Source organism: Ursus americanus, chromosome 25 (genome assembly GCF_024610735.1).
Source record: "Ursus americanus isolate L20-20 chromosome 25, mUrsAme1.1.p, whole genome shotgun sequence".
Classification (NCBI taxonomy): Eukaryota; Metazoa; Chordata; class Mammalia; order Carnivora; family Ursidae; genus Ursus; species Ursus americanus.
In genome coordinates, this window is record NC_142151.1 from 27,328,770 (window position 1) to 27,354,484 (window position 25,715).

General features: G+C 37.5%; 1 protein-coding gene across 8 annotated transcripts in view; it reads left to right on the forward strand.

Moving 5' to 3' along the window:
• The window catches only part of CCDC91 (coiled-coil domain containing 91), a 311,062-nt gene that overhangs the window by 277,570 nt on the left and 7,777 nt on the right, over positions 1–25,715 (forward strand). The window contains exon 13 of one of the 8 annotated variants that reach the window (XR_015721662.1): positions 4,614–4,765. The exons of the other annotated variants lie outside the window; for them this stretch is intronic. The gene's annotated coding sequence lies outside the window, so the exon portion shown is untranslated. The remainder of the gene's footprint in view (positions 1–4,613; positions 4,766–25,715) is intronic. 8 annotated transcript variants of the gene reach the window in all.

Genomic DNA, 25,715 nt, shown 5'->3' on the forward strand with positions numbered 1-25,715 from the left:
ACAACTTCTTTATTTGAATAAGCTTTGGGAATAAATGTTATGTAAATTCAGATGTGTAAATTTACAAATGATTTTTTTCCTCTGATGCAAATTCAGGATTTAGTTTCTTAATATAATGTAGGGTTTAGTTTCTTAATATAATGAACTTATCAGTGAATGACAGATGTGGGCTTGCACATCAAGCTTGCTATCTCTTGGTTTGTGGGGAAGAAATTAATGGAGATAAAACGTTTAGGTGGTGATTGCTATCTGGACCAGAAAAAAGTTGCATGAAATAGAATGAGCTACTATACTCATATTTACTGGTAGCATTCTTTTGGATCTTTGGCAAGTCAGTTTCCTTCATTGAGTTCAATTTCCCCATCTGTAGTGAAGAGATAATAATAATCCCCATTATCCCAAGAATGTAATGAAATGATGAATGTAATATACTTGGTGACCTCTAAACCAGGGTTTCTCAACATTAGCTTTGTTGACCCTTTTGGCCAGATAATTCTTTATTTTTGGAGAGTGTACAGTCATTGTTGGATGTTCAATGTCATGCCTGGCCTCTACCCAGCAGGTGCCAGTAGCACTCACCCCCTAGTAGTGATAACCAAACAACTAACTCCGAAATCACTACCAGTTTTCTCAATGACATTCTTCTGTTTACTAAAATAAGTATGCTATGTTATAAAGATACCTTTTCAAGGGACTCAAAAACTGTTTTGAATGTTTTTCAGTTCAGTTGTCTTCCTACCCTCCCATCACCTTTCTGAATTCATTTTTAGGGGAAAAAAAGTATTTACGACTGAACAGAATGCTCTCCCTGACCTCTTACAGCTCTCAGAGTTCATGTCTTTATACCATATCCAGATCTAATAATCAGCTGATACTAGTACAGCCGTACCAGTTTGTCTTCAGTCAGATGCCCCCCGAAAGAAACTGTGAGACTGAGATTTGTATACAGGAAGTTTATCAGGGAATGCCCTTAGAATCAGTGCCTATATGGGGAGAAGGGAATAGTATTGGACACAGTTGCACAGGGGCTTTAGCTAATTCTGTAGAACCCTGGAGCTAGCATGGCCCTTCAGAGTTGGATCACATTGAGGCAAGGGCTCTGGACCTTTATACTCCTACAGTGACCAGTCATTGAATGTAGGAGTCTCTCAGGGAGAGAACATGACTTTGGCCAAGGTCACAATTCCTTGAAAGGGACTCTGCTGAACACAGCCAGTCACCCAACAATCTCAGCAACTAGGGGAATTAGTATGTTAGTCCTGAAGGTAGGTTCTGGGTGGTGCACTAGAGTTCATCTTTTGCACCAATCAAATCCATTTCCATTACTTAATAAGTTCTTGTAACAGTTCCTTGAGGATTCTGTTTGGTCCTTTGGTCTTCTTTTGTGGGGAAACCTACAAAAGGAAAATTGGTGAGATGAGCTGTAACCCCTGCTTTAGCCTGTCTCAAGGCCACAACTAATTCTCATCTCCCTCCTCTACTCTTTTTTCTAGATTTCTCTTAGTCTTGGCTGAACTCTGCTATTTAAGGGCTTACTGATGAAATAAACCTGACTCGCATCCATAAGACCTCTAAGATTCTGTTGCCATGTGTTTTTCAGGCTATAGCGGTTGAACTTGTCTGTTTACAATAAAAATTAGGCAAGCATGTTCTAAGAGATGCCCTACTGGACCACCTGAATATCAAACATAGTTTTACTCTACCCCATTGTGTGACAGGCCCTGTCTCCTTTTTTTTCCCCCGTCTCTTTTTTGATCAGGATCAATTGCCGCTGCGTTTTTTCCCTGCCTACAGTTCTTGGCATGAGGAGCCCAAAGTGACCAGTAGCAATAATAGCTTAAAGTTTACTGAGACTTATTTTGTGTCCTTTGGTGGAATATCACCGCCCTTCTAGGAATCAGCACCTCTAAAGCCTAGAGTTTGCAGGAGTGGGAAACATAGATTCTCCACGTCAGTTATTAAAAATGATGATGGGGAGCCTGGGTGGCTCAGTTAAGCGTCCAGTTCTTGGTTTCCGCTCAGGTCATGATCTCAGAGTCATGAGATTGAGCCCTGCATCGGGCTCTGCACTCAGTTCAGAGTCTGCATGAGAGTCTCTTTCTCCCTCTCCCTCTTCCCTTCCCCCCCCACTCATGCTTTCTCTCTCTCTCTCAAATAAATGAATATATCTTTTTAAAAAATAAGAATGATGATAAATAGGGCCACTCTTACTGCTACCTCTTAGCTCCTGGACCTATGAACTCTACTTCTTGGAAACATAGCTCCTTATAATGGTTGTTGACTTAGGATGTATTCTGTGTCCTAGAGAATGAATTATAGGATATCATCTCCAAGGTGGGGTCTTGGCTGTGCCTTTCATAGACCATTCGATCATTCTCTTAGCCCCGCAGCTTCTGGGTGGTGTAGTCTGTGATAGCACTTCAATTGTCTGCCATAGCAGTTATGATATTTCTACTTCATGTTATGTGGATCATTGCTTTCTGTATGCTTCCAAGAGCCATCATAACAGTGCCTTAGCATCATCTCACATTGTCTTGCTAGGGTATTAAATCCTAAGAGAGAATGCTCCCATATCAGTAATCTCCATTATCCAAACTCATATTCTATCTCTCTTGATCTGGCACTCTCTCATAGATAGTCCCCTGCTTCCTGCTGGTCCATGTTGATTAGATCCATCGTTCCTTTGAGGTGTAGTACCTTTCTTCCCTCAGCAGGCACAGCACTTCCCAAGCTGGGTTCTGATGTAACTTGATCCATGACATTGGTCTGGGAGCCGGGTCTTGAAAAGGTAGTTATAAATCTTAGTGGTGGGACATGCGTGGGAGTGGTGGAGGTGTATGCATCATCCTTCAAGGAAGGTAGAAGGCTATTTATTGTTTTCAAGTAGCAAGGGACTGCTATTCTCTAGATAGAAGTTTTAAATAAATCACAGTTTAATAAAGCGTAGTTCTAGCTGATGACATGAGTGACTTAAGGGGTTTTTTTTAATGTAATTGTTTTATTAAATTCTTTTAAAATTTGGTATATATAGATAATCATTATATATTAAATATGCATGATATTTAAAGAGCTATTTAAAAATCTATACTGTAAAAAAAATATATGATAGCTAGCTGGGTACTATCCAAATGAAAATATTTGGATTACTTTTCAAGGCTGATAATAATGGGAACAAGAAAGGGAAAGAAAGGAGGCTCTAAGGCAGAAAGTTACAGAAGTTCTATTTCTTATGAATATAATATTTTCATGTTTCAAGGCTACTTCTAACCCAGAATGTTTGGTGAAGGAGTATTATTTTCACTTCGATGTAAAATTTGTGTGTCTTATTCCAAGAACTCTTCTCATATTTCTAAACTGCTAATAGTTTTGAAAGCTCTAGCAGTGTATCAGTACTTGTTCTTATACTCTTCTGAGAATATGGTTGTACCAGCAGGGAAAGGTACCAGTGTTGAAGGGAAAATAGCCACCAAGAGTAGCATCTTGGGGGACACCTGGGTGGCTCAGTCATTAAGCATCTGCCTTCGGCTCAGGGCATGATCCCAAGATCCTGGGATCGAGCCCCACATTGGGCTCCCTGCTCGGCGGGAAGCCTGCTTCTCCCTCTCACGCTCCCCTTGCTTGTGTTCCCTCTCTTGCTGTCTCTCTCTCTCTGTCAAATAAATAAATAAATAAATCTTAAAAAAAAAAAAAAAAGAATTGTATCTTGAAATTGAAAAGGGTGGAGAAGCTGGTTTTTAGATAAGAAATGGAAATAAGAAATAGTCTCCTAAAGCCTTTCATGTTCCCTATTCAACTTGCTAGTTCTTTTCACATAATGAGACTTTCAAAAATAGTTGGATAGTAACTTGTTTCATAAGTTAATTTATCATGTATTTATGGGACCTCTGTTATGTGCTTAATCCTTTGGATAATATAAATGGGAAATAATAATTTTTCCCTAGAACACAATATCTAGCCTTCTCTCCAGCCCACCTGAAGGTATGGGCTGGGAATAAAGACTCAGTATGTCTAAAGTAGGTTTCCTGATTGCCACCACTCATCCCCTGCCAGATTTTCTCCTTCAAAAGTCTTTCTTATCTCAATCAATGGTACCAGTCATTCAAACCAAAATCCTAGAAATCCTCCTCTTTCCACAATTCACATAGTCTTATAACAAAACTGACAAGTACACTCCAGAATAATACTGAATTCATGAGCTTATCACCATCTTCCCACTGCATCCTTTCTAAACCAAGCCAGCATCATCTTTCAGAGGATCAAATATGCTTCCAAAATATTTCCTGAGATGACATTATATTACCATCTCCACTACTGTGTCGTAAGACCAAGGACTACTTGTTTCCACTTTTGTGCCCCCTAACCCTGCTGCAATACATTTTTTGTATAGCAGCCAGTGATCTATCTTCTTGAAGCATAAATCTGATCATCACATTACCATACTTGAAATCTTCCAAAGGTTTACCAAATGTTACCTCTTCAAAAAGTCCATCCCTGGCCATCTTAGCTCCCATCCCTCCATGTTTTCCCCTCTCCACCTGCCATGCTCTACCACCAATGCCTCTTCTTCCCATAGCACTTCATCAGTTACTAAAATTGTTTTATTATTGTTTTAGATGGTGGTTTTCTATTTCTCTCCAAGAAGAATGGCATGCTTGTAAAGAAAAAAAAAAAAAGCTGTATGTTCCAATGCAGACCCCAGTGGCTGATATTTTATAGTCCTTCAATAAATACCTGCTGAATAAATGAGAGTGGAGGTCACAGTGAGGTGAGCCTGGGGTGATTCCTCTTACTGAAGTAGTTTTCTATTCAGTAGAGTCTGAAGAAAAGCTGTACTTATTTTGTTTCTTTGTTTTATGAAGGACCCCCGGCACCATGTCTGCATCTCATATGTCAGCTTTGTGTTGAAAAAAATGTGTTGGTGTTGTCCCTTGCTGTCATGCTGCTGTCAGGCTTCTGTCTCCACCATAACCATGAATGTTACTTGTCACTGGCAGATGAACATGATTTTCAGCCATGAGAAAATAATAAAAGGTTCTTAGTTCTAGGGTACTCTAAGATTTTTCATAATGTTTTCAATGAAATAAATTAACTTCTGTTCTTTCATTTTACAGAATGGCTCTGAATGTCATTAAAAGCACATATGTTTGTGACTAGATGGATTTCAGTATTTAACATCTTGTGTTAATCTTGTTTTTGAAATCCCACTGCCAACCACTTATGCCTGGTTGGACCACCCATATCTGGGTTTCTGTGATGCATTCTTTTATGAATAGGTTCTTTTTTCCAGTAGCTTTCCCTTCTTTATCTACAAATACCTGTGTTCTACTTGCGGAAAAGATAACACAATGACTTCCAAGTTTATGCTCCCCAATCAACTTGAATTTTTTGTCAAATTTTTCTTTTCCTAATATGGAAAAACTCCTTACATCAGTAGAAGGAATATTCTCTCTAGTTCTAGAATCTGATTTAAGAGTGGAAGAGGTGCATTCCAGGTTAGAAGTATAAGGAATATGGAAAGGCCTCTTGGAGAACTCAGAATTAATGCCACTTCTCTCCCCATTTCCTGCATTTCCTTTTCCAATGTCATTGACTCTATCAAGTAAGAAGTATTTAGTGAGGCCAGCTATCTGTCTAGGGCTATAAAAGGTATTGTGGGATAAAGCGGAGGTTGGCCAAACATAACTAATGGGCCTAATCCAGCTTGCTGCCTGTTTTTTTTTTTAAATAAAGTTTTATTGGAACACAGCTGCATCCGTTTGTTTACATATTATCTACGGGTGCTTATGTGCTACGAGAGCAGAGTTGAGTGATTGTGACAGAGACCATACGGCCTGAAAAGCCTAGATTTTTTGCTATCTGGCTCTCTACAAAAACGTTTGCCAACCCATTGAGTTTATGAATTAATTGGGTTTATTGTAAAAACATGAAGTAATTGGTAAATCAGTAAATACCAAATTGTATGTTACTGAAGAGAATAGATACCACAGGTTAGTTATTGGTTGGGAAATAAATCTCATTTACAAAGGAGCTGATGATTTTAAAATGTTGAAATGTGGAGAGATTCCTTATACTGCCTTTCCTCAATCATTCTGTGCTTTTCTTTGTCAAGTCCCAGATATACTATGAAATTAAAAGAAATTTAAAACTTTATTAGCAAAGCTCTATGTCCTCCATAACTCCCCAAACAGAAGCGCTGAAGAAATAGCAAAGGATTCTTAAGATCGCAACATGCCTGGCGTATCATAGATCCTCAGCTATGTTTAAATAAATGAAAGAACATACAAACTATAAAGGAAGAGAAATTCTGTGCAAATAATAGCTAACATTATCGAGTATTCAGTTTGTGCCACCTTCTAATGGTATTTCTAGACAGGGAAGAGACTGGCTCTTTTAAGATTAAATGGTAGCCAGAATGTAAACTGCTCCATTTAGTGTCTGACACATGGCACATTGTAAGCACTTAGTAAGTTTTTACTGTCACTACTTAGAGGAAATTGTATATTTTCTTTCAGACATAGTGCTAATTGTACTGAGGTACATGAAAATAAGTAAAGCATGTAAATTAACCCTTGATTGAATCACTCTCAAATAGAAGAAAACATTTATATTTAGGAAATACATAACAGAGTGATTCACAGGAATGTATCAGTATAGAAACACCCTTTTTTAAAAATTTTGTTGTGCTGATTATTAATAACTTATGAATATCTTTTAAATAGCAGGAGCTGCTTCCTTTTATAAAAACTTTTTATAAAACATAAACCCTTAGAACACCGCTCAGTGGATTTTCACAGCAGAAGCACACCTGTGTAACCAGCACCGAGGTCAAGCAGAATATCGCCGACATCCCAGACCACTCCCCCCACGGCTCCTTTCCATCACTGCTACTCTCCCAAAGGGAACCACTCTCCTGTCATAGGAACAAGCATTGTAAAGGCTAATCGAGGAGATGCCAGCATGTTCTTTTAATAAGTCCACAGATTCTGTTAGGCCTTCGAGGACAATCTGTCATTTTAAGTAGAGAATAGTCTTCTGACTCTGAAATACTTTATGCTAAATATGTCAGAGTTCTTTTTACATCATCCGTAATGTGCTTTGACATGTTTAATAGGAAAGCCTTCAGGGGAAGGCAATTATTTTCATCTTCTTAAAATAGAGAGTGAGGCAGGGTTTAGCTACATGAAAAAGTTCATGATTAACAACAACAGCAGCCACAGTAAGTTGAGGTCTCACTAGGATGCCCATCAGTCAATCATGCAAACTTAGCTAGACCTGGAGATGTAGAAAGTGAATTTGAATGACTCTCTGTTCTGCCATCACCCGGTGCGTTCAGGTAATTTTATTTTTTTGTATTTGTCATAATGTCTGTGAAGAAATTCAGATCTCCCCTTCCTTCTCTGCTCTAAAGGCCATGCTGGGGGTGCCTGGGTGGCTCAGTCGTTAAGCATCTGCCTTCGGCTCGGGGCATGATCCCAGCGTTCTGGGATCCAGCCCCACATCAGGCTCCCTGCTCAGCAGGAACCCTGCTTCTTCCTCTCCCACTCCCCCTGCTTGTGTTCCCTCACTCGCTGCCTCTCTCTCTCTGTCAAATAAATAAATAAAATCTTTAAAAAAAAAAAAAATTTAAAGGCCATGCTGATTTACCCTGACAATTACTTCTGTAATCTGAATAACATATGAATGAATATCCAAGAAAATGCTATGAAAGCGATCAAGTTTTCTGTTTCGTAAAGTTATTTCCCCATCCTAATTTTTCTTTGTTTTACTTTATGTTACATGTTTTTAAGTTACTTCAAACAAACAAACAAACAAACAAAAAAGGAGGTTATTATAATTCTTGTTCCCAAATGTTTAGTTTGGCATCTGATGCAAGGCCTCAATTGCAGGTTCAAGTGCCAGAAGCTCAAGCTGAAAACAAGAATGTGGTGGGCAGGCTTGAGATTTGAATTCGGGAGGACTGTGTATATTTTCCCAAGGGCCTCATTAGCAAGAACCCAAGCCCCGAATGTTACTACCAACACATTTTAACCACTGACTTCCCCGTTCTGTATAGTAGAGTGTCATCTTATATATACACATCCTTACTTTCTCTTCCCTGTCAACTGTCTTGTAAGTTCCGAAAGAAAGTGTAACAGTAAATCCTCATCACATCTGAAGTTGTGATTTTGTCATAGTTCATGGCGCATGATCACACAATGGAGTTTAATTTTTGAATATTTTCAAAATTAGAAACAACTGAAATGTCCATCAGTAGAGGATTGGTTAAATGGATTATGTTACAGTGGAATGCTGTGCATCCATTAAAAGCATATTTATCTACATTTGTCAATATGGCTGCAAAATGTCATGAATAATATCATCTTGTATATTCAAATATATTTTGCTATATATCTCTCGTATATATGTTGTCTTAGAAAATATATTTAAACAAGTAAAAGACAACACTGATTTATTGTCTTCTTTCAGGGATAGAAGGGGATTGATTTTGCTTCCTGATTTATATTGCTTTGTTTAAATATATATCGATTGTGTCGTAGCTTTAAGAAGAGAACACCAGTTTAAATAGACGTTTGTGTTGTTTTGTGTCTGTTTTTTGTATGTCCAGTATTTCAACCCCTTTTTTCTTTGTAAGGTATATTCAGCATCCTCTCCAGAGCCTTGGCTACAGGGGCATACAGGTTTGACTTGGGTGTTCTAGACAGGAATAGGCTCAAGTTTTGCTTTCTCATTTGAACCATGCCATGCTTAGAAGGAAATGCTGACCAATCAAGTCGATGCCAAGACTGACATTGGTATCAAGGTCAGAGAGAGTTCTTTAGCTCAGTTTCCTACTCATTCATCTGGGTCTGTTTTGTGGCTTTAATAGGATTAGAGAAACATTTACATTGAGGCTTTAGGAAAATTTTCACACTGCTCAACTCTCACAGAACAATATAAACCCACAGGATTAAGGATGGGATTTATGTCACGTCAGTAGGGTGAAATGAGTGCACGCACCTGGTTCTCTCCTTGTTTTCTGCTTGCTGAGGAAGGCACCCTGAGACCATGGGGACAAAAATGTATGTGTAGGCAAGGGCGTATTTTTCAGGGAGACATGATGTGATATAATTTAAAGAAGTTCTGCCTTTTTAAGATGAAAATGAGTCCAATTTCAAGTGGTTTGTTGTTGAAAACAAGACTGATGTGGAAAATAATTTGTTTCTCAAATATCTGATCTCTGTTAGTATTTGCTTCATCTTCCATATATTCTTCATTCTTCAACCTTGCTTTCTCCTGCTTTTTGAGTCCCATAACGATTGCAATTATTCTTTCTGACTGCAAATCAGAGACCCATATCGCCTCTTGTAATTTAGGTGAATATTGACTTACTTCAACACTTATCTGAACTGGAGAGAAGATTAACACCCTCAGGAAATTGAGAATGCTAAGAAATAGTATCTAATTAGGACCTGTGGCAGGTTGTATTTTTCAAAAATGATCATAGCGGTGCTCCCAGTCCAACACTCTCTTGCCACACCCCGTCAATAAGCAGAGTCTCTTTCCCCTCCCCTTGAACCTGGCGCTGAACTCTGTGCCTGCCTCAACAAATCAGATCTGATGGATGTGACACCGAGTGATTCTGAGTCTAGATGAAACAAGGCAATAAGGCTTCCACCTATCCGTTTTTCTCTCTTGACATAATCACTTGTGAATCCAGCCATCATGCTGTGACAAAATTCAAACTAGCCTCTTTGAGGGGGACCACATGGAAGACCCACACGCAAAGAAGCCGAAACTTCCAGCCTCCAGCCAGCATCAACCACCAGGTGTGAGTGAGCGAGCCCTCAGCCAGTTCTAGTTCCAGCGCTCAGATCTTCCAGCTGAGATCCCAAGTATCAGGGAGCAAAGGCAAGCTGCTACAGTGGCAGCATATTCCAGTCCCTAAGCCACGGTTCATGAGCGTGATCAATGGTGCTTTGACACCACTGAATGGTAGGGCAGTTTGTTTTGCCACCATAGTAACTGGTAGAGGGCCACTTCTCCACTTAGAGACAGATAAGGAAGTATCTGTAGACAAGGGCAAAATTCTTTGTGAGAGAGAATTTTATATATCCATGGTGTGGCTTGGATCCAAAGAGTAATTTTTAAAAGGCAGATGTAGCTAATGTTGAAATCCATCGAGAAGGGTGACCAGAGGACTGGTTATTAAAAACTGCCTCAGCAAGTAGAGCTTCTGCATTCAGAAGCCACCAAAAGGCATCTCCGTGAGGTCCAGTTAGGCATTCCTTGGGATTCCAGGCTGTTTCAAGACTTGGAATATTATCTAGCCTGATGGAGCAATCCAGAATATTGCCTTTCAGAGAGATTTCAACATGTCATTAACTAATTTTTCTAGTTGCAGAAGTACAAAATGAGCAGAGCCAGAAAGCCACCAGGCTGGAACTCCCACTGCATTAAATCTGACGGAGTCTAGAAAATGAATGATTCTCAGTAACAATGATTTTCAGTGATAGAAATTAAGAAGTTGGACAGATTTTTTTCATGTTATTTTATAAATTTCAAAATGTGTATAATTTTCAAATAGTTTTATGAATTATTGTTACTAGTTCTTTCCCTCCTGTATACATCTTGATTATATCTATGTACCATAAAGATAAAGGCACTCTGCTATCTGTTATTTACTGATGCAAACATCTATTTCACATGATGCTGTATTTTATTAATCAATGATGTACATTTTTAGAAAATACCATAACTAATGTGCTGAGTACTTTATAAAATAACTTGCCGTTTCTTTTACTTATTTTAAATCCCTTGCACATGGTGGTGCCTGGGTGGCTTAATTGATTAAGTGTCTGACTCTTGATTTCGGCTCAGGTCATGATCTCAGGGTCGTGAGATCAAGCCCTTCATCAGGCTCTGTTCTAGGCAGGGAGTCTGCTTACGATCCTCTCTCTACCTCTCCTGCTGCTCCTCCCCCCCCACCCTGCTAACGTGCATGCGCATGCTCTCTCTCTGTAAAATAAATAAGCCCATTGTACATGTTATTTTTGTGAAGGCAAAAATGCCATTTGACTGTGGAAATTTTTGAAAATATAGTATTTTTCCTAAAATACAACTACTAAAATATATTTAGTAATTATCTCTTCTTGTTTTGTTCTTTATTCAGCAAACATTTAGTGAGTCCTTATTATGTGCCAGGTACTGCTCTAGACCTTGGAGAGACAGAAGTATATACATCAAATTCCTGTTTTCCTGGGGTTTTCTTAGGGAACCTACATTTTAGTGAAGCATAAGGCTGACGATAAACAGATGTGTGATATTTGAGAATGTTAAATGCCTTGGGGATCAGGGTGATGAGTTAGTGATGCGGGTGAAGAGCAGGTGTGCTATATTTTGGATAAAGTGCATGGAAGGAGGCCTCAGTGATGAACTGAGGTTGGCATTTAGGAAGAGGCTTGAATGTACAGAGTGATGAAGTCATGCAGTTATCTAGAAGAATATTCCAGATGGAGGGAACAGCAAGTACAAAGAGCTGATGTAGAAGGGAGCTAGGTTATATTTGAGAAAGGTCAAGGAAGACAGGGTGGCTGGAACCAAGTGAGCAAAGGGAAGCCTGCAGGAAGATAGAGTCAGGAAAGTGTACCAAAAGGAATGTGAAAAAAGTGATTCAGTCCGAGTTGTGAATATCTCTATCAGATGCTGGTAAAATGTGGACTTAAAATGAGTAGTCCTTAGCTAATGTACTATCTAATGAGCTCACATTGAAGGGACTTCAAAATTATAATGTAATCTCTAGGAGGTATCAGATTTGTGATTGTAGCATTTTTTTAAAATTTTAAATATATATATATTTCAGAGAAGTAAAATAGAGTGATCAGTACGAGTTTTAAGCATAAAGATATATTGCTAAGATAAAAATAAGGGAACAGTGGTTGAATATTGAAGTTTAAAGAAAGAGAAGAAATAGTGTAAAAATTCCAGATTGTAAAAGAGTACATTTGTGGGGGTTTTTTTAATAAATGATGTGGGGTATGTACAGGATACATCTAAAAGCATAAGTAATTGTTCTATTTATGATGTCAACAGATAAAATACACTGGAAATTCCATCCTTTATAACCATGTACTTTACATTTAAAAAACTTTGGATAGCAGCTTAAAAATGTGTAAGGGGGCATACAGGACCAAAATATTTAGAGACCACTGAATCATACCAATTTGAAAACAGTGTCATAGATTTGCAAGGTACTGATGTGTAGTTAATTTTCTCTATTCCACATGACACGGTGTATCTCTAGCCTTTATCAGCCATTAAGAAAAATGGATATCCTTGGCCATATGTGTGTCCAGGAAAGTAATATTGGGATGGGGCAGTTTAAGTTCTGTTCGAAGAACTCCTTAAAGTACATGGGTCAGTAGCATTCATTCTTTCGGCAAACTATTAAATATTGACTAAGAAGAAACTATTAATATTGCCTTGCAGTATATGATATTTGGACACTATTAATTAGTTTTGATGGCTCCAATGCCATATTTGATCTGGGAAATTATATCTGTGCATTTCTTTAATATTCATTGTGCTATATTTGTAAGCAAAACACATGTCTATGTGAAGCTTTAATCAAGTTACCTGCTTTTAATTATGGTATAATTCTACTTCAAAATATTTTCATTGAGTCTCTTTTCCTTTTTTTTTTTTTTTTTTTTAGATTTGTAGAACTGTAACTTCCTTACTAATACTCCAAATCAGGCACCTGTAATCTCTGTAATTAGGAACAAGCTTCCAAAACAAATAGTCTTTATTTTTACATTAAATTTTTCACTTCACTTTCTGTTAATAGTTTGCTTGACTGTTGGGGATATGCACTGTCTTTGAATATTTTCTTGTAGACTAATTATTCTGAATTTGTCCATTTGTCAAGTAATTCATGATTAATTTTTCAGTAAGTTACACTTAAAGTGTTTGTTATTGGTAACTATAATTTTGGTATTTTGATTATCTGATAAATATATTTATCAATTCTTCTTTTCCCTTTTTTGCATTACCAAAGATTGAGATGTATGTAATTAAAAATTATGTGGTTCCCTTATAAGAACTTCAGAATACAGAAAATACAGCCACTAAAAGGATCCTTAACATTTATTTACTGTGCTCCGCCTCCCACTTACCTTTTTTGTATAAAATAGCAGAGTAATGAGAACCAGATTTTACAGTGTTGCTTTGTTGTGATTTCTTTTTCTTTTCTTTCTTTTTTTTTTTGTTAAGATTTTATTTATTTATTCGACAGGATAGAGACAGCCAGCTAGAGAGGGAACACAAGCAGGGGGAGTGGGAGAGGAAGAAGCAGGGTCATAGCAGAAGAGCCTGATGTGGGGCTCGATCCCATAACGCCGGGATCACGCCCTGAGCTGAAGGCAGACGCTTAATCGCTGTGCCACTCAGGTGCCCCTGTTGTGATTTCTTTTTCAAACTTTATTTGAAAGGTGTTTCCGTAGCCTTTCCAACAGCTTCACTATTTGATTTGAACAACAGAAGTACTTTGTGGTCTTTATCACACACAGATATTTTCTAACAATTTCTTTATCAAATGTTTTCATTCATGTCCTTATATTTTTATGTATCCTAGGACCTGAATTGTCTTTTACAGTATTATTCATTCTTTCAACACAACTTACTAAGGTTGATTTAAAAAGATAGCCTCTTCACAAATACTATTTTCATTAAATCTTCACCTTGTCTTATATATTTTACATTAATTCAGTGTGACAGTATGAGTTTATACTCTGAAACCAGGAACTTACATGTTCTAAATAAATACGGTTTTACTACCAATTCTCAGATATAGAACTTCTGATGTTTTATTTTCCTCATCTGTAAAATAGAAGTGATAATCATAATTTAGTTAGTTCTTGCTTTCCATTCTACTTTTGAGACTTCCTCTGAAAAATACAGTTGACCCTTGAAGAACACAGAGGTTAAAGATGCTGATATCCCACACTTGGAACCCACGTATACCTTTTGACTCCCCAAAAACTTAACCACTGATAGCTTACTGTTGGCCTTATCAATAACATAAACAGTTGATTAACACATATTTGTATGTTATGTGTATTGTATACTGCATTCTTATAATAGAGTAAGCTAGAGAAAGGACAGTGTTATTAAGAAAATCATAAAGGGGCACCTGGCTGGCTCAGTTGAAAGAGCATTCAACTCATGATCTTGGAGTCATGAGTTTGAGCCCCACATTGGGTGTAGAGATTACTTAAAAATGAATAAATAAATTTTTTTTAAAAAAAGGGAAAATCATAAGGAAGACAAAAAACATCTGCAGTACTGTACTGTAAAAAATCCACATTTAAGCGGACCCATGTAGTTCAAACCCATGTTGTTCCAGGGTCAACTGTATTAAACTAACCTGATGAAACAAAGGAAGGAATGCTGAGTTCTAATATTAATACTTTGTACCACTTTTTGCGAAGAGTTTTATACCAATAACCATTTCAGGTCATTAACAATACAAGGAGGCTTTGTGGAATGATCATCAAATAGTGAGATAAAGTCCCCGGAGAGAAGGAAATGCCAGTCAGCTTTCTTTGCTTTCTGGAACTTCATCCCACTTTCTGATGATTGCTCTACATGGTTCCTCAGTCAAATAGAGCAGTTATAATTTTGTTTCCTATCTATAGGATACATGTAAAAACTGTCCATGACACTCCCCAAAGGCCTCGGTCCTTCTGCTACCCTTAATAAACAAGACTCAAAGATGTCTTTTCTTAACTATGGTTCAAGAATCCTTTAAAATGAACGCTAGATTGGTAATTTTTATACCAGTCCACCAACTAATGGCAATCCCAGACTTAATGCTACGCCAGAGGAAGACCACTACTGCAGAGAGAGCTAAGATCTGCCTTAGCGTGGTGGTCTCCCTCTCTAAATATCACCCCTAACTTTTCCCAGTTTCTCAGTCAACAATCCAGGCAAGGCTAGAAATACTTTATTCATTTTTATGTAAAGCTCTCCTGTCACTAAAAAGACTACCTTTTTAAATAAAGTTTCTATTTCTGTATATACTCACCATAAATTTAAAAATCTATTTTTTTCTTTGAAGAAATGAAGAGCTGTAAAGTGAGACCACCATATAGCTTTAAAAAAAAAAAAGACTTAATTTTTTAGAGTACTTTTAGGTTTACAACAAAATTGAGAGGAAGATACAGAGGTTTCCTATATACCTCTGACCCTGCACGTGCATAATCTCCCCCATAATCAGCATTCCTCCACCAGAACAGTGCATTTGTTAGAATCGATAAACCTATATTGACACATTGTAATTGCCAAAATCCAAGTTTACACAAAGGTTCTCTCTTTGTGTTGTATATTCTGTGGGTTTGGACAATGACATGTATCTCTCATTATAATATACAGAATATTTCCACTGTTTTATAGTTTTGCATTGTACCTATAATTAATTTTGAATTAATTTTTGTGAAGAGGTATGTATGGTGTATGTCTAGATTCATTTTTTGGCTTGTAGATATCTAGTTGTTCCAGCACCATTTGTTGAAAAGACTGTCTTTTCTTAATTGCATTGTCTTCGCTCCTTTGTCAAAGATCAGTCCAAATGTATTTATGGAGGTCTATTTCTGGACTCTCTGTTCTGTTCAGTTGATCTGTATTCATCTGTTCTTTCACAAGTACTGCACTATCTTGATTACTGTAGCTTTATAATAAATCTTGAAGTCTGGTAGCATCAATCCTCCAACTCTGTTCTTCCCTCTCAGTATTGAGTTGGCCATTCTGAGTCTTTTGTCTCTACGTGTAACCTGTACAATCAATTTATTGATGTCCATAAAATAACTTGCTGGAATTTTGATTGGGATTGCATTGAATCCGTAGTTCAAATTGGGGAGGACTGACATCTTGACAATATTGAGTCTTCCTATCAATGGACTTAATGTTTCTATCCATTTATTTAGTTCTTGACTTTGTTCATATTTTTATAGTTTTCCTTATATAGATTATATATCTATACATATATTGTACATATAGAGAGATCTTGTATATAGGAAAGAAATTAACTTTTGTATATTAACCTTATATCTGCAACCTTATTAATTGCTTATTAGTTCCAGGAATTCTTTTTGTGAATTCTCTCAAATTTTCTGGGGTTGACTATGTCCCCTTTATAATAAAACAGTTTTAGGTCTTCCTTCCCAATCTATATACCTTTTGTTTCCTTTTCTTGTCTTACTGCACTAATAAGAACTTCTAGTATGATGTTGAAAAGGAATGGTTGAGAGGGAACATCCTTGCCTTGTACTTTATGTTAGAAGGAAAGCTTTGAATTTGACCTCTTAGGTGTGATGTTAGCTCTAGGTTTTTTATAAGATAGTCTTTATCAAGTTGAGAAAGTTTCTCTCTATTCCTAGTTTGCTGAGAATTTATCATGAGTCGGTGTTTGATTTTGTCAAGTAATTTTTCTGCATCTACTGATATGATCATGTGATTTTTCTTTTTTAGCTTATTGATGTGATGATTACATTAATTGTTATTTTGAATGTTGACCCAGCCTTGCATACCTGGGATAAATCCCACTCTACTATAGGTGTAATTCTTTTTATACCTTTTTAGATTTGATTTACTAATATTTTGATGAGGATTTTTGCATCTATGTTCATGAGAGAAATTGGTCTGTAGTTCTCTTTTCTTGTTCACATCTTTGCCTTTTGGTATTAGAGTAATTCTGGCCTTATAGAATGAGTTAGGAAGTATTTCTTCTGCCTCTATCCTCTGAATCCATATAACTTTTGACCGTTAGGTTTTCATAGAAGAGTAGGTCAGACCTCCAAGTGTTCAAAGACTATGATTAGATTTTTAGTTTGGCATACTTACATTTAATAGCTTTTTAATGTATATGGTTAAAGTCAATGTCACTATCTTGGTAGTGAAGACTTTAAACTCCTCAGTGTCTTTTATTTGGAAAAATCTAGATACACATCAGCAGAACTCTCATTTTTCATCCAAGCATGGTGATACCTATATAGTAAATGAGGTGCTAAGTCATTTGGGTAGGTCATACCCCTGGAATTTCTATATGATAATAGTCTACATTTGATTTACTACAAGCAAGTTAGATGACTTGATCCTTTCATTCCCTTGTATAATGTCATTTGTTTATATTAAAACACAAGAAGAAACAGTTTCAATGCTTTGGCCGCATTTGTTCACATTATAACATAAGAAAAAAGTTTAAGGCACTGCCTGTATTGCCTTGCTTAATTGAGTCCTCAGGTAGTAAGTACACTTTGCAGGGAAAGAGCAGATATCTTGAGACCATGTTGCTACATTAGATGGTATTCCAGGGACATCTCAATTGCAGTGTATACTTATGAATAACTTTTTTTTTTTAAGAAAATTAGGCACCCACCTTCGTTAATCTACTTCCTAGTTCAGTGCATTTGTAATGATGCTTAGTAAGGATTGGTTACATAAAACATTTTGAGTAACTGCCAGATTTTCTTCTGAACCTTTCTCACTTATAAATAGAGGTGAGAAATGGGAATTTTAAATGGAAATTTTTATCAGTTGAGATGGCTGTTTCTGTAGGAATTCTAGTTTACAATCATTTGCTTGTTTTAGATGCATAAAAAGCAAATACAAAAAAAGAAAAAGCAAATACAATAGTGTAGTGTTACTTCGTTGACAAGAAAAGTAAATGGCTGAACTAGAAACAAAAGTTATATAATAGCTTTCATACAAACCTCACAAATGTCTCTTGGCTATAGATCATCAATTTATGTAATTTCTACCCAAATTGCCACCAATTCTGCTTTGCAGATTTCCCACAGATTTTTAAAGAAATCTCAAGAGAAAGATTGTTGGCCTTTTCTTGTTTTCATTTGTTTAATAGTACTGGATTGTCCCATTTTTATAGAAAAACCTTTAACATTGTAGCATGGCTTAGGTGTATTCTCTTCTTAGGAGAAATATAGTATATGATTAGGGGGTTGGGTTTTTGAATCCGATTTCCTGGATTAGAACCAAGATTTGCCATTTATTAGATGTGTAGACTTAGGCAAGCACTTAAAACTGTGGGCCATATTTTTGTTCATCTGTAAAATGGAGATGAAAATAACGCCTATTTTACATAAAATTGTTATGAGAATTAAATGATTTAGCACATGTAAAGTTCTTATAACATTACCTGGCATATAAAAATATAATTGTCAGTGTTAGCTATTAATGCTATTATTTTGTTTTTGAGGTAAGTTTCCCTAGTTATATGGTTTAGATCAGACTGTCTTTGGCACAACTGCCTTTGGTTCTTGAAGTATTTTTTTTAGTTTAAGTACCTCTTTGTTTCAGAAGTGATTCATGGCAACTTAAAATACACGTACTATTGGGGCGTCTGGGTGGCTCAGTTGGTTAAGCATCAACTCTTGATTTCGGCTCAGGTCATGATCTCAGGGTCATGGGATCGAGCCCTGCATTGGGCTCCACGCTCAGCACAGAGTCTGCCTGTCCCTCTCCCTCTGCTCCTACCCCTGTTCTCTCTCTCAAGTTAATAAATTAAATCTTTCAAAAATACGTGTCTGTGTGTGTACTATTAAAAATCATGGTGAATGGTAAATAAGTGCCAAATAACAAGTGTGAAACTAATGGAGATTTAATATAAATATGTACACGTCAGAAGTTCCTGTCTGCTTATCAGAGTTAATCTGCAGAATCAGGTTGGAGTTTCCTGGAGACAAAACTATCATATTTTATGTATAATATTCACAATTTTAAACTAGGAATTTTATATTTCCAGGCATCCTAAGTGAACTTATTTGGTTAGGTAAAATTTTATCGCTATAGTTTAGAATTAATCCCCATTATAAGCTTTTTCAACATCTTTAAATTTTTTTTTTAACTCTTCTAGTTTGTGAATGCAAATACTCTATGTAACAGGACAAAAAGACACTTGCCAATGAAACTTGAATACATATATGTTCAGGTGATCAGCATAACCTGATCATTATGATCATTTTATTTTTCTCTAATTCATATACTCTCAAGCTCTTACAGGAGATTGTATTCCACTAGCTGTTCCTCAGTCCCCACACCAAAGTGGCCAACTTGCTGGAAATTTTAGTCTCATTCACTTAACATTTTTGAGCTTATCCTCAAATTCTTGAGCTCATACTCTAAAAAGTTATTTTTGGTTTCTGATTTGATGGTAGACATGCACAGTATAAAGTTGGTACCTAAATCACTGGGATCTGTATTTGTCACCTAGTAAGAAAAACTAGAAATAACAGCATCAGTAAGTCCAGAGGGAAGCTGTTTAGAGCTAGGACGGAAACTTAACAGTCGTAAAATGATTCACGACCCTTCTGTCTTTGTACTTTTTCTATCTTTAGCACTGGCTTACATTTTTAAGGCTACAGAATAGTAGCTGGAGCTCCAGTAAACACATTTGTGATGGAGGAGAAAGGAAAAGTGAAAAAATTAAAAGAAAAAGAATTTGGGACAGGTGTCTGTCCCATTTTTTAAGGACCTCTGCTAGAGATCCTACCCGGTAGCTTACACTCCCATCTCTTGAGTCCCCTAGCTGGAAGGGAGTCTTGGGAGTGATGGCTTGAGGATGTTCATATCACTCCTAGAACTAACCTGGAATTTTATTGGTAAGAAAAATGGATATTGGAGAGAGAGCTCACACACTCTGCCATATTCCCTGACATCTGATATCTTCTGTTGGGTGGGTGTTTCGTGTTAATTATTTTTCAGCATCTTCTATTTGAGCAGGTGCTATTGCCATTTTTAGGCAATAATATCCAAGTTTAGCTTTCCTAATTGAGAGCAAACTTCCTCTGCTTGTTTACAAGAAGGAGGACTGTGAGGGTTTTCTTACATTCCTTGATCCAGCTGGGAGGCAGCAAGGGACTTTAAGAGGACTGACTTTGTGTTTTCCCACTTGGTTTCCTCAGTAGGATAAATCTGTTTTAAAATGTTACACACAGATGGTATTTTTTCCTTAAGGCTTCACTAATCAAGGACACACCATAAAATCCTGAATGAAGAGGAGCAGTCCTATATATTTAAAATGAGAGAAGACAGTCTATTCACACTAACTTCCATTTGATTAAACAGTGCTTTGTTTCATTGGTTCGATTTTGAATACTGAGGATTTTCGAATGGAAACCAGAGATGCGTCACTACTGTAGTGCATCTCAACACTTGTGTACTTGGCCCGTTGTGTCAGTAGTAGTGGAAACATGAAGGTAAGCAAGCGAAGACTGTCTTAGTCTCAAAGGTACCACAAGGTGAGATCCATACCGTACATTGCCATTTTGAATTACATTTCCCTTTTTCTTTTGTTATGGACCTAGCAGAAAGGAGTCTGTCGTTTTTATATATGGCTGCTGAGATTTGTAAATTAAGGCAGTGATTTCTTATATGAGGCATTTAATGTGCCAGTTTTTCTTTAACACTTCTGTTGCATTTTCAAGGAACTATTTATATATTAATGTCACAGGAACCTTCCCGAAACTACTGTTGAGGCAGAGAAGATAATTACATGTTTTAATGACTATAGGGCTTTTGACATCTGACAGGTTTTTACATGACTATATGCAGGAGACTCGTACATATTTTATAGCACAACAGATACTATGGCAGGGACCTGAGTCATAGCCGAAGTCCTTGTCTGGGAAGGCAATGTAGTATTGTGGTTCAGAGAATAGGTTTGGTATCACACACACCTGAATTTGAATCCTGGCCCTGCCACTGGGCCCAGTTATCGGTCTCTAAGCCTTACTGTCCTCATTCATAGAGTTCCAAAAGAATAAAAATGAGATAATACGTAGTTTATGTTTCCCATTGATGCCCTGCATTTAATGTAATCTCCCCACCTTGAGCCTGGGCTGGACTGAGTGGAATTGGGTTATGAAAAGATTGTGGCTTCTGTCTTGGGTGCTATCCCACTCCCTTGATGTGCTTTCGATCCCACTCATTCTCTCTTGAATTGCTTGCTTTGGGAAGTCAGCTGCCATATCATTAGGCAGCTTTGCGGAGGGACTCACATGAGCTCTGTTACAAATGGATATTTTGAGGACTGTCAGCAGCCACTGAGAGAGGTCAGAAGCAGGTTCTTGCCCAGTTGAAGTTTGAATTGACTGCAGCTCACTTAAGAACTTGATTGCAACCCCTAAGTAGAGCCCATGAACCAGAGGCACTCAGTTAAGCAGTACCCAGTTCTCACACCCACAGACTTTGAGATGATAAATATTTGTTGTTTTTGTTTTGTTTTGTTTTAAACCACTAGGTTTGGGTTGCTTTGTTACACAATAATAGACAAATAATACAACACATAAAGAGGTTCTCCCGTGCGTGGCACGTGAACAAGAATCTCAAAACAAGAAGAGGTCATACTTAATTCAGTGTTACCGGATTATTAATCATGCCTTGTAAATCATCTTCAGTATATGTGTGCACAGAGCTCCGGAATAAGCCTTGTGGACAGCCACTTCCCTGTTTTTGTAGATTGGAACATAGAAGGCAAATGTTATCAGTCATCTGAGATTTTAGTATAGCATGGGGAGACAGGACCCAAGAGATCATGTAATTCTTTCTTCTACTTCAAAATAAGATGAAATTTATATTGCTGAAGGTCAAAACAAAAGAGGAGATAGATAGTAATTGGCAGATATTGTTCCTTATAATGATACAAAAGAATTGCCAAAATCTTTAAAAAGATAAAAATACAAGAGTTTGTGTTTGTTACTTGAACATTTTGTTACTTAACCATATTTGTTTAGGATCTTTATGTTTATTTACTTTACAAAAGGTCATCCTACAGATTGCAATATTTGCAGTAACCAAGTTCTTGAAAAAACAATGGAGAAAAAAAGGTTGTTTCATTGTTTGGGAGCATGTAACAAATTGTGTTAAAAACTTTATGTGGATTGTCGTATTAAAATCAGTTAGTCTGCCCTGCCGGAATCAATCCATCTTATATTTGAGATAAACACTTTCCTTGCCATTGAACTCTAGAAAGTAGGATATGGAACTTATTAATGGGTAAATATAGCCGTATGGTTTAGAGCCCTAAGATAGAATTTCTGCACAACCACTATCACAGCTTTATCTACCTTTACCTTCTTTTCTAAAATTTCCCTAAACCTATGGCTTTTTTTTACAGTGTTTTGGAAATTTTCAGATTTTCTTTGGAAATCCCCCGCCCCCGCCAAAGTCATTGAACATCATATATGGAAGCTCATACTATAAACTCTAGTGCCTGCTACCAGGCAAGTAAGAGTAAAATCTTTACTCACTACTAAAGTGCATCCTTTTCTGGCCAACTCTTTGCTTTAAGATCAAATAAGGTTGTGTTCTAAGGTGGTTTGCCTGCACATCAGAGTCTGGAATGCATATTGGTATATTCTGTCCAGATGATTTAGCGAAGAGCAAAAATGAATATTCGCATTTCCCAGTGGATTCTGTGGCAGTTTGAGATAAAAAGGCAGAACTGCCCAAATATGTAGAACTTACTTTAGATGATTCAAAAAGAGAGAATTTACTTACCCTAAGACATCTTAAAACAAAACAAAGCAAAAAAAAATCCTTTAGTTGTGGCCAATAGGGTTTAAGATTCTTTATACCCGTTTCTCATTTACTCTAAAAGAGCATCTGTAATTCATCTTGTGCATGGTAGAAAGTTACACAACTTCTTTATATGTTGACATTTTTTAACTATATGAATAGTCAGATAGATTTGAAATATACTTTAAAGTTGAAAAATATTCTCAAAGACAAAGGAGATGTGAACTCTGGATTGAAAGTCTTCATGAGACATCAGTGATGGCCTAGGAATGTTCTACTAAAGAAGCTGGGCCTACGTTTTCTGAAGTTCAAGGTTGAGGCAACTGGCACTGCCTTAGTTCAAACCACTGCCCTGGAATCTTTTAGAGTCAAAGTTATTCTAAACATGTATTTTATGTAACATTATAATCCTAAAGTTGGTTCACAGTCTCTTTCAACATGATTTACAATAATGCCATAGTTATATTCCCAGAGGAGATTTCATTTTTAAACTCAAGCTTTATATACAATATATCCCTCTTGCAATCAAATTTGCTTATCTGAAAATATAAAGAAAAGACTATTTTAAAAGAGAAACTCTTTATGGTTAGTGTACCAGTAATAAAACAGATGCCATAGAACATCCATTAATGCAACTAGTCATGTTACAGATAAGTCTAAATTTTCTTAGGCTAAAGTGATGAGAAACAGAATGTGAGGATACAGGAGAAAAGTAAAGACGGTGGTATTTAGAGCAAAAATGTTTAAATGTCACACAGTAAAAGTAATCACCACTTAAGAATAACTTGGTCTTTTCTTCAAGTCTGTCTGCTCTTATTATGATTTCATAAAACGTACCAGACCATTACGGTTATGTTTGCATATTGAGTTTTAAAATCCATAGGGATGCCTGGATGGCTCAATCAGTTAAGCATCCACTTTCGATCTCAGGGTCCTGTGATCAAGTCCTGCATCGGGCTCCCTGTTCAGTGGGGAGCCTGCTTCTCCCTCTGCCTGCCGCTCCCCCTGCCTGTGCTCGTTCTCTTTCTCTTTCTCTGACAAATAAATAAAATATTTTAAATAAATAAAATTGATCCATGATCCACTTCCTTCTTGTCTACATCAAGGCTAAGAGTGGCGATGTTATCGCTCCCAGAATGGTTCTCAGGACCTTCTAAAGATGAGTCTTAGCTATCCATTGTCAAAAACATAGGGAGGCCCTAGAATGTACTCGATACGTAGGAGGGTTTCTTAAGCAAAGATAAACTCAGGTTAATACATTTAAATATATTTTAAAGAAATATATTTTTTAATTGTAGGAGGACATTTAAGTTTGTGAAATTGGGCTCTTAACCACTCAGAGCATCAATTTTCCACAACTATAAAATGCAGATGTTAGACTAAGAAGTCTCAAATTACCTTTCCACTAAAATTCCATGATTACTCATTGAGAGGAAATTCAGTCGGTGTAGTGTTCTTCCTACATTTGCAATGTGTTGTGAGCCTACAGGGGTTCTCAAGAAAAATTAATCTGTTGGGCATTTTCCAAAGTATGCTTTATAGACGTGCACACACATACACACACACAATTCCAAAGTTTACAAAGTTCGAGAAATGGACGCCCGGGTGGCTCAGTCAGTTAAGTGTCTGCCTTCAGCTCAGGTCACGGTCCCAGGGTCCTGGGATCAAGTCCCACGTTGGGCTCCTTGCTCAGTGAGAAGCCTGCTTCTCCCTCTGCCTGTCGCTCCCCCTGTTTGTGCTCTCTCGCTCTCTCTCTCTCTCTCTGACAAACAAACAAATAAATAAAATCTTTTAAAAAAAAAGTTTGAGAAATGTTACTATCCTATAACCATGTTAGCAGTTCACAATGCTTATGAGCATAAGAGCTCTGAGAAGTTGTAAAGAAAAGACACCTTTTTTAAGCCTACATTTCTCGAACATACTTGATTAAAAAGTCTTAAAAAAAAATAGGACATGTGCTGCATAGAAATGGCATTTTATACTTTGTGGGAAACACTACTATGGTATGTAAGGACCTCAACAATTTGGAAGAATCACTGTTAGTCGTTTCCTAGGGCTGGTATAACAAAGCACCACAGGCTGGACGGCTCAAAACAACGAAATGTATTCTCTCACAGTTCTAGAGGCCAGAAGTCCGAAATCAAGATCCTGGAGGGGTCGTGCTGTCTCTGACGGCTCCAGGGCGCCAGCTGTTCTGTGCCCTTCTCCTAGCTTCCCGTGTTGCTGGCACTCCCGTGCATTCCTTCGTCCATAGTCTTGTCACCCCCGTCTCTTCATATGGTGTTCTTCCCTGTGTCTCTTTCCGTATTTCTCTGTCTCTATCATGAAACTAATGATTAGATTTAGAGGCCATCCTAAACTGGTATGACCTCATCTTACATCTTAATTATGTCTGCAAAGACCATTTTCCCACATAAGGTGACATTCACAGGTACAGGAGTTAGGAGTTAAATATATCTTTTGGGGGGACACAGTTCAACCCATTACAATAATTACCCGTCAAACCTCATATCCTACTGCTCCTTGACCAGGTCATGTGTTAATGACACCAGGTCTTAGTTTTCCGACCTTTCCCTTTTATTCATTGCATAGGTAAGGCCTTCTGTGCTTTAAATTAAATGCCTTCTCCATACAGATGATTTCCAGATTCGTATCTCTCACCCGGATCTCCCCCTGAGCTGCAGTCTTATATCCAATATCTGCCATATCTGATAGGATTCGACAAGCTAACCCTGTCCAAGACAAAATTCTCATTTTCCTGTGGCCGCCTCACTCCAGCTGCAGTCCATCACCAATAAATGGCAGTGGCATCCTAAGAATCACCTTTTGTTTCTCTTTTCCTTTCATCCACACTCCTAATCCACCAGCAGCTCGAGTTGATCCTACCTCAGATGTGTCCCCAGCCTGACTGCTGCAAAGCTCCCACTGCCAGCGGTCTGATTAATGTTCTACTTTTCCCAGACCAGAAGTCTCCTGAATGGGTGTTCCTCTTCCACTCTTGCCCCACTACAGTCTGCTGTCCCCAGTAACAAACTGTGCTCTTTTTCAAACACCGAGTATGGTCACACTCCTACTCAGAACTCTTCCCACGACCTCTAGCGCCCCACGTGCTCTGACCACTGTCTGCTTCTCTGATCCTCACTCCCCCT